The sequence below is a fragment of the Amblyomma mixtum genome, chromosome 10 (genome assembly GCF_055824585.1).
Source record: "Amblyomma mixtum isolate Tamu chromosome 10, ASM5582458v1, whole genome shotgun sequence".
Classification (NCBI taxonomy): Eukaryota; Metazoa; Arthropoda; class Arachnida; order Ixodida; family Ixodidae; genus Amblyomma; species Amblyomma mixtum.
Window position 1 is genome coordinate 154,232,214 of NC_143021.1, and position 12,048 is coordinate 154,244,261.

The window sequence follows — 12,048 nt, forward strand, 5'->3', positions numbered from 1 at the left end:
CCTATAATCGTCGGCGATTTCAACGCCCCGAGCAGGCTATGGGGATACACCCAGGAGGACAGGCGTGGGAGGAAGCTTGCGGAACTTCTTCCCACACTTGGACTCACCCTTCACACTGACCCCGCCAACCCAACACGTGTCGGCAATTCCATTCAACGAGATACTTGCCCGGACCTCACATTTACAAGCAACATACGACATGCCGACTGGCTGAATACAGAGGACACTCTAGGTAGTGATCACTGTATAATGAACACAACCATTTACATGCGTCCCCTGAAGCGCCCACTAAAACAAGCTCGTATCCCTGACTGGACGACTTTCCGCACCTCTCTACCTATTGTAGACCCCCTCCAGTCGGGATACGACGCCTGGTCCAGATCGCTCACGTCTACACTCACACAACACGAACAGCAGATACAACTCACAGAAACACGAACAGACGTGGACAACCACCTTCTCCACCTTTGGGAGGCCCGTCGCAGCCTCACGAAGCGATGGAAGAAACAGAAACATAACAGACGCCTAAAGAACCGCATCCTCGAACTCACACAACAGGCAGCGGAATATTCTACTCAGCTAGCCGACACTAACTGGGTGGACCGGTGCAACGCGGCTGCTCGCCAGATGTCTGGCAGCAACACGTGGCGCCTGTTCCGCGCTCTCATCGATCCAATACAAACACGCACGGAAACCCAACGCCAATTACATAGGGCCTTGCACAACTTTACAGGAACGACAAAACAACTAGCGCACACGCTCAGGGATCGCTACCTGTGCACCACTAAGGACCCCCGGCAGGCGGCATACTCGTATGCAGGCGAAGAGAACACGGAGCTGGACAAGCCGTTCCAGCTCCACGACCTCCGGGCGGCCTTGAGCAAAATGAAGCGGGGCACTGCACCCGGGCGCGACAAGGTTACGGTCAAGCTCTTGGCCAACCTTCCCGACGCAGCCTACGGCGCGCTCCTCAAATACATCAATAGCATTTGGGACGGAGAGACTCCTCTCCCTCTCGATTGGAAATCGGCTCTCGTGACCTTTATTCCGAAGGCCGGCAAACCTATTGATGTGGAGAACCTTCGCCCCATCTCCCTCACGTCTTGTGTCGGCAAGCTGATGGAGACGATGGTGCGCGACAGACTCTCCGATTTTCTCGAAACACAGCACACTTTCGTGGACACCATGTTCGGTTTTCGCCCTCACAAGTCTGCACAAGATATACTTCTGCAGCTTCACCACGACATCTTAGATCCTGTCGAATGTCCCCACAACGACAAGGTGGTCCTGGCCTTGGATCTTAAAGGCGCATTCGACAACGTCAAACACGAAGTAATCCTGGACCACCTCAGTAACACCAACTGTGGCCACAAAACATTCAACACATAAAACAATTTCTTACAGACCGTCAAGCCTACATACGCATACAAGATGCGGAACACGGGCCATACACCATCGGCTCGAGGAGAACACCTCAAGGCGCGGTCCTGTCTCCCCTCCTCTTCAATTTGGCAATGCTTCATCTTCCCTCCAAATTGTCCTCTTTTCCTGGGATACATCACGCTCTTTATGCGGATGACATTACAATCTGGGCCACGCAAGGTAACCTGGGCCACATGGAATCCTGCCTGCAAGCAGCGGCGACCCTAGTCGACGACTACGCGGCTTACTGCGGACTCCAGTGCGCCCGTCTAAATCAGAATTTGTGCACATACGTCCCTCCCCTCGGGACACAACTCCGCTTTGCATCAGTCTCCCCTCGGGACCGATCCGGGAGTCCAAGGAGATCCGCGTCCTTGGTCTCTTCATACACCACCAACGCAGAGTCGACACCACCCTAGCCAAACTTCGCACGGTGGGAGACCAGGTGGGCCGCATGGTCCGCCGGGTCTCCAACAAGCGGGGCGGATTACGAAGCAAGGATGCACTGCGGCTTGCCCATGCTTTTGTAACGAGTAGAATCCTCTACTCAACCCCCTACTTGCACCTGCGCAAACATGATGATGACCAACTGGAGGTCATCCACCGGAAAGTCATCAAGCGGGCTCTCGACCTCCCGGTCACCACGTCCAACCAGCGACTTCTGGCCTTGGGCGTGGTGAACACATTTCGGGAGCTTCGAGAGGCCCACTTAGTCAACCAATACACGCGTGTTGCACAGACCACGTCCGGTCGCCGCCTCTTGGACCGGCTACACATCAAACATGACTACCATATTGAGGAAAGGGAGAGAGTGCCAGGACCCTGGAGACGCGCCCTCCGGGTCCGACCGCTTCCCCGCAACATGTCCAGAGAAGACCATAGCGGTCGTCGCCAGGCGCGCGCGGAAGCGTTGGCGCGATACTATGGTAACCAACAACATGTGTATTACGTGGACGTTGCCGGCCAACACCACGGGATGTAGTACACGGCCGCAGTCGTTCACAACAAAAACACAGTCAACGGCCTCACTTTCAAAGCCTACAGCGCAACACACGCGGAGGAGATTGCCATTGCTCTTGCTCTCACTACTCCCAAGTCGAAACACATAATCACCGACTCGCGAGGGGCCTGTCGGAACTACGAGTTGGGCTGGGCTCCCCCGCTTGCCTGGCGCATACTGGAATATAGCTGTCGATCTGAAGATCCAACTCCACGCAACCTGATTTGGGCCCCCGGTCCCCAGAGACTCCAGGGAAACGAACAGGCCGATCAGGCCGCCCGCGCACTCTCTCCCCAGGCTATCTCCCTGTCCTTGGAAGGGTACTCCCAATCAGACAACCTGGCCATTACATTCAAACAAATCACCGATTACTACAAGGAGGAGCACCGGCGCTACCCGGCCCCTTGTGAGGGTCTGGATCGCGCTGACGAGCGCCTCCTCATCAAAATTCTTACTAACACTGTACTGTGCCCGGCGGTGCTTAAGCATTTCAATACATCCTTTGATGGCGCGTGCCAGTTCTGTGGGGAGGTGGCTGACACCTTCCACATGGTTTGGGCGTGTCAGTCAAACCCATCTATCCCCCCCAACCCCAACCCCACCAGAGAGGACTGGGAGGCGGCCCTGCTCGGCTGTCAGGACCTAAAGACCCAAAAGGCCTTGGTTCACCGGACGCGGGCGGCGTTGCTTGCCAATGGGGCCCCGGAATAGGGGCTCCACCTAGTATTGTTAGGGGAAAGGGCCAATAGGGCCTACCCCAATCACCTCTCTGTAAATATTTATTGCATTATAAATGTTTTTCACCACCACCACCACCTCTAAGAGTGAAACGCGACAGCGTCTTGCAGCGCTGCCAAGGCGTCCACAGAAATCCATCGCCCGTTCGGTTTCACGCCTTCCTCGACGGTAAAGTTGTTTTTGAGGAAAGGAAATGTATCTATCTCACATATCTCGGTGGACACCTGAAACTCGCCGTAAGGGAAAAGGGGAAGATGGGAGTGAACGAAGACGCCGTATTGGCTAGACGCGCCTTTGTTCATTCCAAACCATCTAGCTGACATGACGGAGTGGTTAGCGTGCTCGTCGCGCACTCCTAAGACCCGGGTTCGATTTCCCCAACTGACCAATTTCCTACACGGTTTTATTTATTTATCTGCTCTGAATAGAAAGGTTCATTAGGCTAATTGGTCTTTACCATTGTTCTAATGCCATCCATCGTGCCCTCTCACTCACCTGTCAAGTGATGAAACTCTCGAGAGAATGTTCACCACAATGTCTATGAAACGTCTAGAAACGTCTAATAATGATGGTTTATGGTAGTTAAGCATGACTTGCATATTTCTTGAAACTAGTTAGTGTATGGTTAGTGATAATTAACGTGACCTTAACTAGTACACTGATTAATTAGTGTTACTTAAGGTACAGGCACAGTGCACAGTCCCACGTGGTAATTCTTTACTACTAATTACCAATTAGTCATTTGGTCATTCAGTAGAATGATATAATCATGAAATTACGTTATACCATGTTCCGATGTCTCGATTGCACCCGATTAATTATCGATTGGCTATTGAATGGCATATGCCCATATAAGGCATGCATCCGAAACGCGGACACATTTGCTAACACGTCTTGGTCACGACAGTGTGAAGTATTAATGGCTTTCGCCTTGAAATTACGGGCGTGATCTGCGACTGCTCTTACAAAGGCGAGAGCGTGAACTTCGAAAGATGATCTAAGTATCACAAATAGGGTGTGAAAAATAAGCACACTGAATCCAACACACTTGCGCGGGAAGTAGGATAATTTATCGGAAGCGAGAGCAATTCACTGTCGCGCGTATATCTGGAGTCCCTGATAATGCAGCTAAAATAAAACTCCTTTGCAACGACAGTAATCTTTCGCCTACATAATTGAGATGCCTGGGGCGATTAGTGCGACACAGTTAAGCTTTGTGCTTTCGACATGCCTTCAGAGAGCAAGGATTGCATGCTGAAGCTGAAACATCTAACATTTTTAACAACCTTTGGTCGGTGTTCCGTTTCTTTTGTACATGATCCTACTACCGAACCAGGCAATGGCTTCAAACCCTAGATTTTTTTTCTGCAGCCTCCAGTCGCAAGGAGGCAGTAAACTTCGTGCCTGCCGTGAGTGTGCCGACTGTGAGGCATGCTAGTGACTGCTACGGCCATAATCTGTCACTTTTCTTGGACTCTTAGTTTCTGTCGCCTTATGTTTTCAAAAATTCAGCACTGGTTTCAAGCTTTGTCAAGGGCCTGAAAGTTTAACCCATGGTAGAGCCTCAAGACAATGGCAGAGCAATCATCTATACATCACATTAGTCATCTGTGTAATGAAGATTTATTCAGCAAACTGAGCCGAGTCGAAGGATCCCGAAGATGTCCGAAAACTTAGCCGTTGCACGTGCGATCGCACCTTGACCGGTTAGGAAGCTCCAGGGCGGCCGAAAAGACGGCGGCGAGCATCAGGGAAATTTGCCTTGCGGGAGCACATGCCCCGAGCGTCTTCATTACTGTGTAGTGTTGTGAGCTTTATTCCACAGTGCTCAGCAAACGTGCCTTCAAAGGAATGTTACTGCTTGACTTCCTTCGGGGCTGTGTAGACATCACCGTGTTCTGCGTTGTCAAAGCTTTGAAGTGGTGATAGCGCCGGTTCGTGTTCTGACACATTCGTTTCAAAAAGCTTTCTTATCAGTTTATGTAGAGTCTTTTTCAATAATAGGGCAATAGTGACTCAATATAGGATAACTTCCCTTTGTCGTCGGTGTCCCTTCAAAAGAATCGGAACTTTCTTAATGCGTAAACCGCAGCGGTGCCTTAGCGTCAAGTGCAGGGTTAAGAGCCTGCATAAACAACAAAATTATGCGCAAGCTACCTTTGGATTTCAGTTACTTGCGCACCATAAAATGGCATGGCCGTCACGAGACATCCTCTTTAAAGAAGTCCTTTTTCTGTCGACCTCTAGTGTAAAGTGATTCGTCTAACAGGGCCTACACATAAAAACCCTGCATAAAAAAAACAGATTCTCTTGTGCACGTGGGAGGCCCGACACAAAGAACCCTTTACTGCAATGGGGCTATTCGTTTCGCAGTATAGTCTCTGCCAGATTTGCGGCCAGATTAGATTAAGTACTAGCGTCACTTTATATATCGGAGACTTTTGAGCGTTTCTTTGTAATGCGCTTAATAAATGTTTTTTTTATATTCTACGGACGCTCTACCACCCCAACTACTCTTTGTGAGCTGTGTGCGGAGAGGCTTCGCAATTGCGCACCCTCTTTGTCTAGTTATCTTGAAATCGTTTCCATTGAGCCAAGGTGGCTAGAACCGGGCCGTGGAGCAAACAATGCACGCGATGGATCAAGGTTTTCGCAGAATTTGTGGCAGCCGCGTCTGTTGCAACTTTGTTTTATACTGTTCCGGCTTTTGTACGCAAATTGAGGGCACAAAGCTTCCGTGGTTAGCATATGCGACCAGCTACCTTCCCCTACGCCTGATTAGTGACAAGCGGGTAAGAATGTGGCGTGACACGGGTGGCTGTCTCAAGTATGTACAGAACCGTAATCACCAATATGCTCCGCATTGAAACTAAAAAGAAATGGTGCTATGAAACAAACTTAGTGAGGCCTTGGGCGTTCCAACTAGTGTGGATTGTTATGGGTATGCCGAAACAGGCAGCAATGAAAAAAAAAAGAAATATGGCCTGTGACACAGTCTATTAGTTGAAAGTTTCAAAACGGTAGAAGGGAAGTCGGAATCGATGGGGCATAATTAGAATTTTTTTTTGTAGCGAGAGCTGTATTGAAATATTGAAGAGCTTTATATGCATATTCTTTGCGCTCCGACGTGACCAGAACCTGCGTATCTGTCGCGCTACTTTTGCCTTCTTCGGGTCGGATGCGCTTACCCGTGCTCAAGTGGCCACTGCGTGCACTGAAGCCAAGCCATTTTCTTTATTAGTGCTTTATCATTGGAAGGGCCTGTGAAAGCCGATAAAGCGACCACTATAACGTGTGACCCAGGGCGTGTCATGACCCTTGTAGCGTCATCACAACCTGCCCATGGAATTGCTAGGAAACTGCACGCCGTGGAAGTTTGCAGTTATTTTAATCATAGGTCGGTCGCAAGGGGCTGCTCGGGAAATGCAAGCTGTGCCAGTGCGACCTGAGCAACAGATTGCTTTTCCCGAGCAACCTGTGCCTCACAAGTCTCACCGTTGGTTGTATTTGAACCAGTCACCTGGCGGGGCAGTCGCACGTCGCTTATCCACTGCGTCGCTAAGCCAGTAGTGTTATACGAATGTAAAGTAGAGAATGATTAATTCCGCTTATATTGGTATTAACTCGTTAACTTTATCGTGCCGCACCTTAAAGGCATAGCTACAAAAGAATCAGGGCGAACACAAAACGCCAACGCATTCGAACGGTTCAGAAAGGACCTCCCAAGGGCTTTTTTTTTATTTCCCAAAGATGCGGCCCAGATTCGCCGAAGCAGAAGGGACATGAAACGCAAAATACAAAACGACGTACCGAGAACCATTGCATTACATGTGGACTGTCCGCTTCGCTACTTACTCAGCACAGCGTAAACTAAGTGAATTTTTTTCTTTAATGTCTTTTGACTGAATCGCTCAAATACATGTCATCTACCAACACGCCCAGTGTGTGCGTGTGTATGTCTGTGTGCGTGTGTGTGTGTTTGTGGGTGTTTGTCTGCATGTGTATGCGTGCGTGCGTGCGCGTGTGTGTGTGTGTGTGTGTGTGTGTGTGTGTGTGTTTGGGGTGTGTCTGTGTATTTGGTGTGTGTCTGTGTGTTTGGTGTGTGTGTGTGTGTGTGCCTGCGTGAGTGCGTGAATGCGTGCGTGGAGTGAACCCAGACGGCTTGACAGAACCAGGCGAGGCAAAATTCAAATACGGCGTATGCCAATCTAATCATCAGGAAATCAGTTCCTCTAGGTGACCAACAAAAAAAGCGAAAGCACGACTTCGCAACGGTTGCTTGATGGAAACAAATTGCACTGCCAGTGGTTAAGGTCAGATTTGCTGCTCTGTCGTAAGAGCTCCGAGATGATGCAACTGAAGAACAAGAGCCTCTCGCGGAGAATCATGAGAACAGAACATCTTTTGCTTCGCCGCTGAAGACAGGGTGACGCAGAGAACGCAGGGCGGCGGGATTTACTGCCACTGATTTTCAGGAACATGGGGTATGTAAGCGCCGGCACGTTGCAATTGACAAGGAAATTGCGAAGCTGGCAACAAGAATTGCACGGCTGCGCCTGAAGGAAGCGAGTATGGCCGAACGCAGCTAGGACAGCTAACAAAAATAGAATGAGACGCCAGCAGGGAGTCAGGCAGCAAGGTCAGCGGGAGTCCCGAAACATAAACCTGGCGCTAGCACACCGATTTGGGAGGCGGTTCTAGAAACTCTTTGGCAATCAATAGAACTGATTTATAGCATTACACATCATGGATAGAAATAGCCGAAAAAAAAATCACCAAGAGATTATACAGTCGAACTGCGGAAGGCTCTGTAATAAGTTTCTGGAAATTTAGAGAAAATTAAACCATAGCAAGCTGCACCCATGGGCATTATTGATAGAGGAAAACAGTCATGGTGGAAAAAACAGCGCAAACTAAGAGAGAAAACACAGAAAAGAGTGGAGACACTGCAAGTGCTGACTCGCAACTAAGGTTCATTAGTAAGAACAAAACACAAGCTTTGCTACAGGAAAACAGTCGGTTGTTTGTAAATCAAAAGATATATAGGGTACCAGTGCCCTTCCATCCCTGTTTTAAACAGCAAGAGCAGAGACGGAATTGCCACGAAAGGCTGTCGTCTATATTAGGGCCAAAATTCCCCAAAACGCCACTCGAATTGAGCAGGTGGTACAGAACTCAGCAGTAAGTAGTTGCGGTACTCGTGCATCCAATCAAAACGCTCCTGATACTAGTGTCCGTGTACGCTCGTCCCAGAAATGTGGCAGTTATAATTAGAAGAGGTAAACATATGCGCCATTCACGCATTGGGAACCCGATACTACTAGGTGAAGATTTTAATGCTCCACACACTGACTCCAAAAGGATGATGAAGTTCACACTGTCTTCACAGAAATGGAGATTACGCTGCTAAATCACTCAGGGTTAACAACACAGCCTCCTACACAAATACACTGACTAGATCTGACATGGTGGAAGTGCCCCGATGCACTACAGTGGCTGGCAGAATTAGATGTGTGGAGCACTTGCATGCTCTCATTCATAGGTTTTAGTTTGGGACAAATAGAGGAATGCAGACAAAAGTTTCTGTAACACAGTGGTGTGGTGCGCGGCAAGATAATAGCACTGATGCCGTCAGCGCGAATGGTCTTGTGCCCACTCTTAACACGCTTTTTGTGCACAGCATCCGTGCAACGACCGTGAACAAGGATCAGCCTACTCCCAAACTTCTCTTTATACAATTTTGTGCACGCCGCTCGGCTTCCTGAAGACGTGCAAAAAAAAATGAGGCGAACCGAGTGACGGCACAGGACCGCCGCAATGAAAAGAAAGTGGCTCGTAAGAGGTGCGACGACTGGTAATAGTCGTTCTGGCTCAGGAACGACCAACAGGGCTCTCTGGAGGACCTTCTGTGGCATAGAAAAGGGGCGGCAGATTAAAGATCATGCAGGGAGTATTAGACTCGCTTCCAAGCTAACACCAGAGGAGTTTGCTGATCAGGCTTGAATCCTTTTCTTCGCGAATCATGCACATTAACCGGCTAGTCCACCGACCGAGGACGCGGTTAATAAAAACGGGACGACATCACCACTTTAAAATTACAGGTAATAGCTGCTATCGAAGAAGCGAGTAGCAAAACAGCACCTAGACATGACTACATTCCTTATTAGGACTTGAACAACTTGGAACAAAATGCAGTTGAGTGCTTGTTGGGCATAATAAGAAAGGTATGGCAAGAAGGAAAAATTCCGATCGACTGCAAACAGGCGGCGGTAGTCTCAGTACTAAAGGCAGAGAAACCTCCCACAAGCCTACAATATATGCCGTCTATTTCGCTGAAGCATATCATTTGCAATATTTATGAAGATTATTGCCACGCGCCTATCATATTGGTTGGTAAATGACCAAAAATTTGTCCACAACTACGCTTCTTCCTAATGAGAAATTTGAGCGCAGCTCACCAGGTGTTTCAGCTTCTCGGAAGATTAAGACAAAGAATTCAAGCAGCACATGCATGTGCAATTCCAGACAACTCGTTATTGTTCACACATGTTCCTTCTTCAAGAAAGGCTCCGCTAACACTCCTTGATTGTCATGAAGGAAGCTTTGTTGTCGGAGAAATAGATGGAAATATTGTCACGTTATGGTGACTGCAGTGCGGTGAACAGCAAAACAGCGAGAATGGCTCCTAAGCGAAACTCTGTACTTCAGCTGACTTGCGCCCGCAAAGAACTGAATCACTGGGCGGCGGCGTAGAAACAAGCGTGCAAGGCGGTCGTTGAACAGAATGACCGGCGCTCTCAGTCGTGCTCTTTATATAGCTGCTAGCGAACTTTCGAGATAATGCTTGGAAAGGTATTAGAGCACACTGGAGCAACGTACAGTCGTGTCCGCCTGTATGCGAGCAATGGAGAAAAATATAGGCGCGTCTTGCATCACAAAGGAGCGATAAAGCGGTTCGCCGGCAGATTTGAATAATGAACTAAGAAACACTACAAACATTCGCGATAATATCCTCGACTTGCTGCTCCAATGCTTGGTTCTCAAAGACCAGGACTCTGCAAGTATTTCTGCAAGTATGAATGGTATGTTCTCCCGAATAAGTGGTGAGAAATTCCTGCTTGTTTTTATATACAATAAAGTCCCCAGCAACCCTGCCACCTAGGCAGGTGGCAGTTTATGGTTGAACGCGACAGTTCGCTCACCGTTGTCAGCGCTCTCTGGTCGTCACACGTCTCTCTCTGGTCATCACACGTACCTCACGTCGTTTCCTTAAAATGGACCAACGTTCTCAATGCCAACGCATGCAGCGCACATATGTCACTACCGCCATGTAGCGTAAAGCGCACCCGCCGCGGTGGCTCAGTGGTTAAGAGGCTGGTCTACCGAGCTGGAGTACCCAAGTTGGAACCCAACCGCGGCGGCGGCGTTTCGATGGAGGCGGAACGCAAAAGGCGTCCGTGTGCTGCGCGATCTCACTGCCCGTCTCACGGACGGACGGACGGACGGACGGACGGACGGACGGACGGACGGACGGATGGACGGATGGACGGATGGACGGATGGATGGATGGATGGATGGATGGATGGATGGATGGATGGATGGATGGATGGATGGATGGATGGATGGATGGATGGATGGATGGATGGATGGATGGATGGATGGATGGATGGATGGATGGATGGATGGATGGATGGATGGGTGGATGGGTGGGTGGGTGGGTGGGTGGGTGGATGGATGGATGGATGGATGGATGGATGGATGGATGGATGGATGGATGGATGGATGGATGGATGGATGGATGGATGGATGGATGGATGGATGGATGGATGGATGGATGGATGGATGGATGGATGGATGGATGGATGGATGGATGGATGGATGGATGGATGGGAGCGCCCCCTTTGAAACGGGGTTGTGGCAATTGCCACCGTGCTCAGATTTTCTTTCTTTACTATTTTTTTTGTTTACTGTCTTGGCAATTCTCAGAGAGCAGTTGGAAGATTAGCACCTAGTGCTAATCTTCCAACTGCTCTCTGATTTTACGTCTGATCTCGACTGAACTTCTGCCCTTAAGCACAGAACTACTTTGCCGAAAGTAAGTCCCGGCACCATTATTCCTTTGCAAATACCTCTCAGTACTTCATATTTGTTGTACCCCCATAATGCCCTATGGTTCATTATCCCGGCGTCTCTTCGTCCTTTTGCCCTAAGAGCCTGTTCATGCTTTTCCGTGTATATCTCCCCTTCCTCCTCAGCCTCCTGCACCCTGATTCTGCAATGCTTGCATACTGCTGAGGTTTCCACTTAGTTAAAAGCTTTCTCGTAATCATTGAAGGCTATATATAAAGCGGCCTTATCTGGGTTATTGAGCACTGTTGAGATCCTGTAGCACTCTCACAATTTCGACACCGTCTCAAGTTCAACGCCGCCGTTTAGTTAATCCACGCGTGGAGAATATCCGCTTTGCCTAATTGTTTTACCTCGACACTTCACTCAATTTCGACCAGCACCAGTCAAAGGAACTATCCGGACGAGAAGAAGGCAGAGAAGTCTAAGCAGACAGAGCGGAAGGCAGTGAACCCCAAGGCCTATCAGACTCCGGCAAGCAAATCCGCACTGATTGGGCGAACCAGTCGCAGTAAGGCCAAGAAGCGACGGGGTGAAATAGAAATAGAGTTGGTGGAGAATGAATCTACGACGAAGCTTGCGGATGATGAAATTCCAACGAAGTGTGCTGACGAAAAGCCTGCGAAGGCTTTGGATCCAAAACCTGCGGAAGCCATGCCGAGAAGGTCGACACGTTTTCGCAAAGCGGTAGTGCGTTTCGATCCAAGTCCCTACAAGTGAACTACGTTTAGGTTGAAGCCGTCTCAATGTGATAAACAACG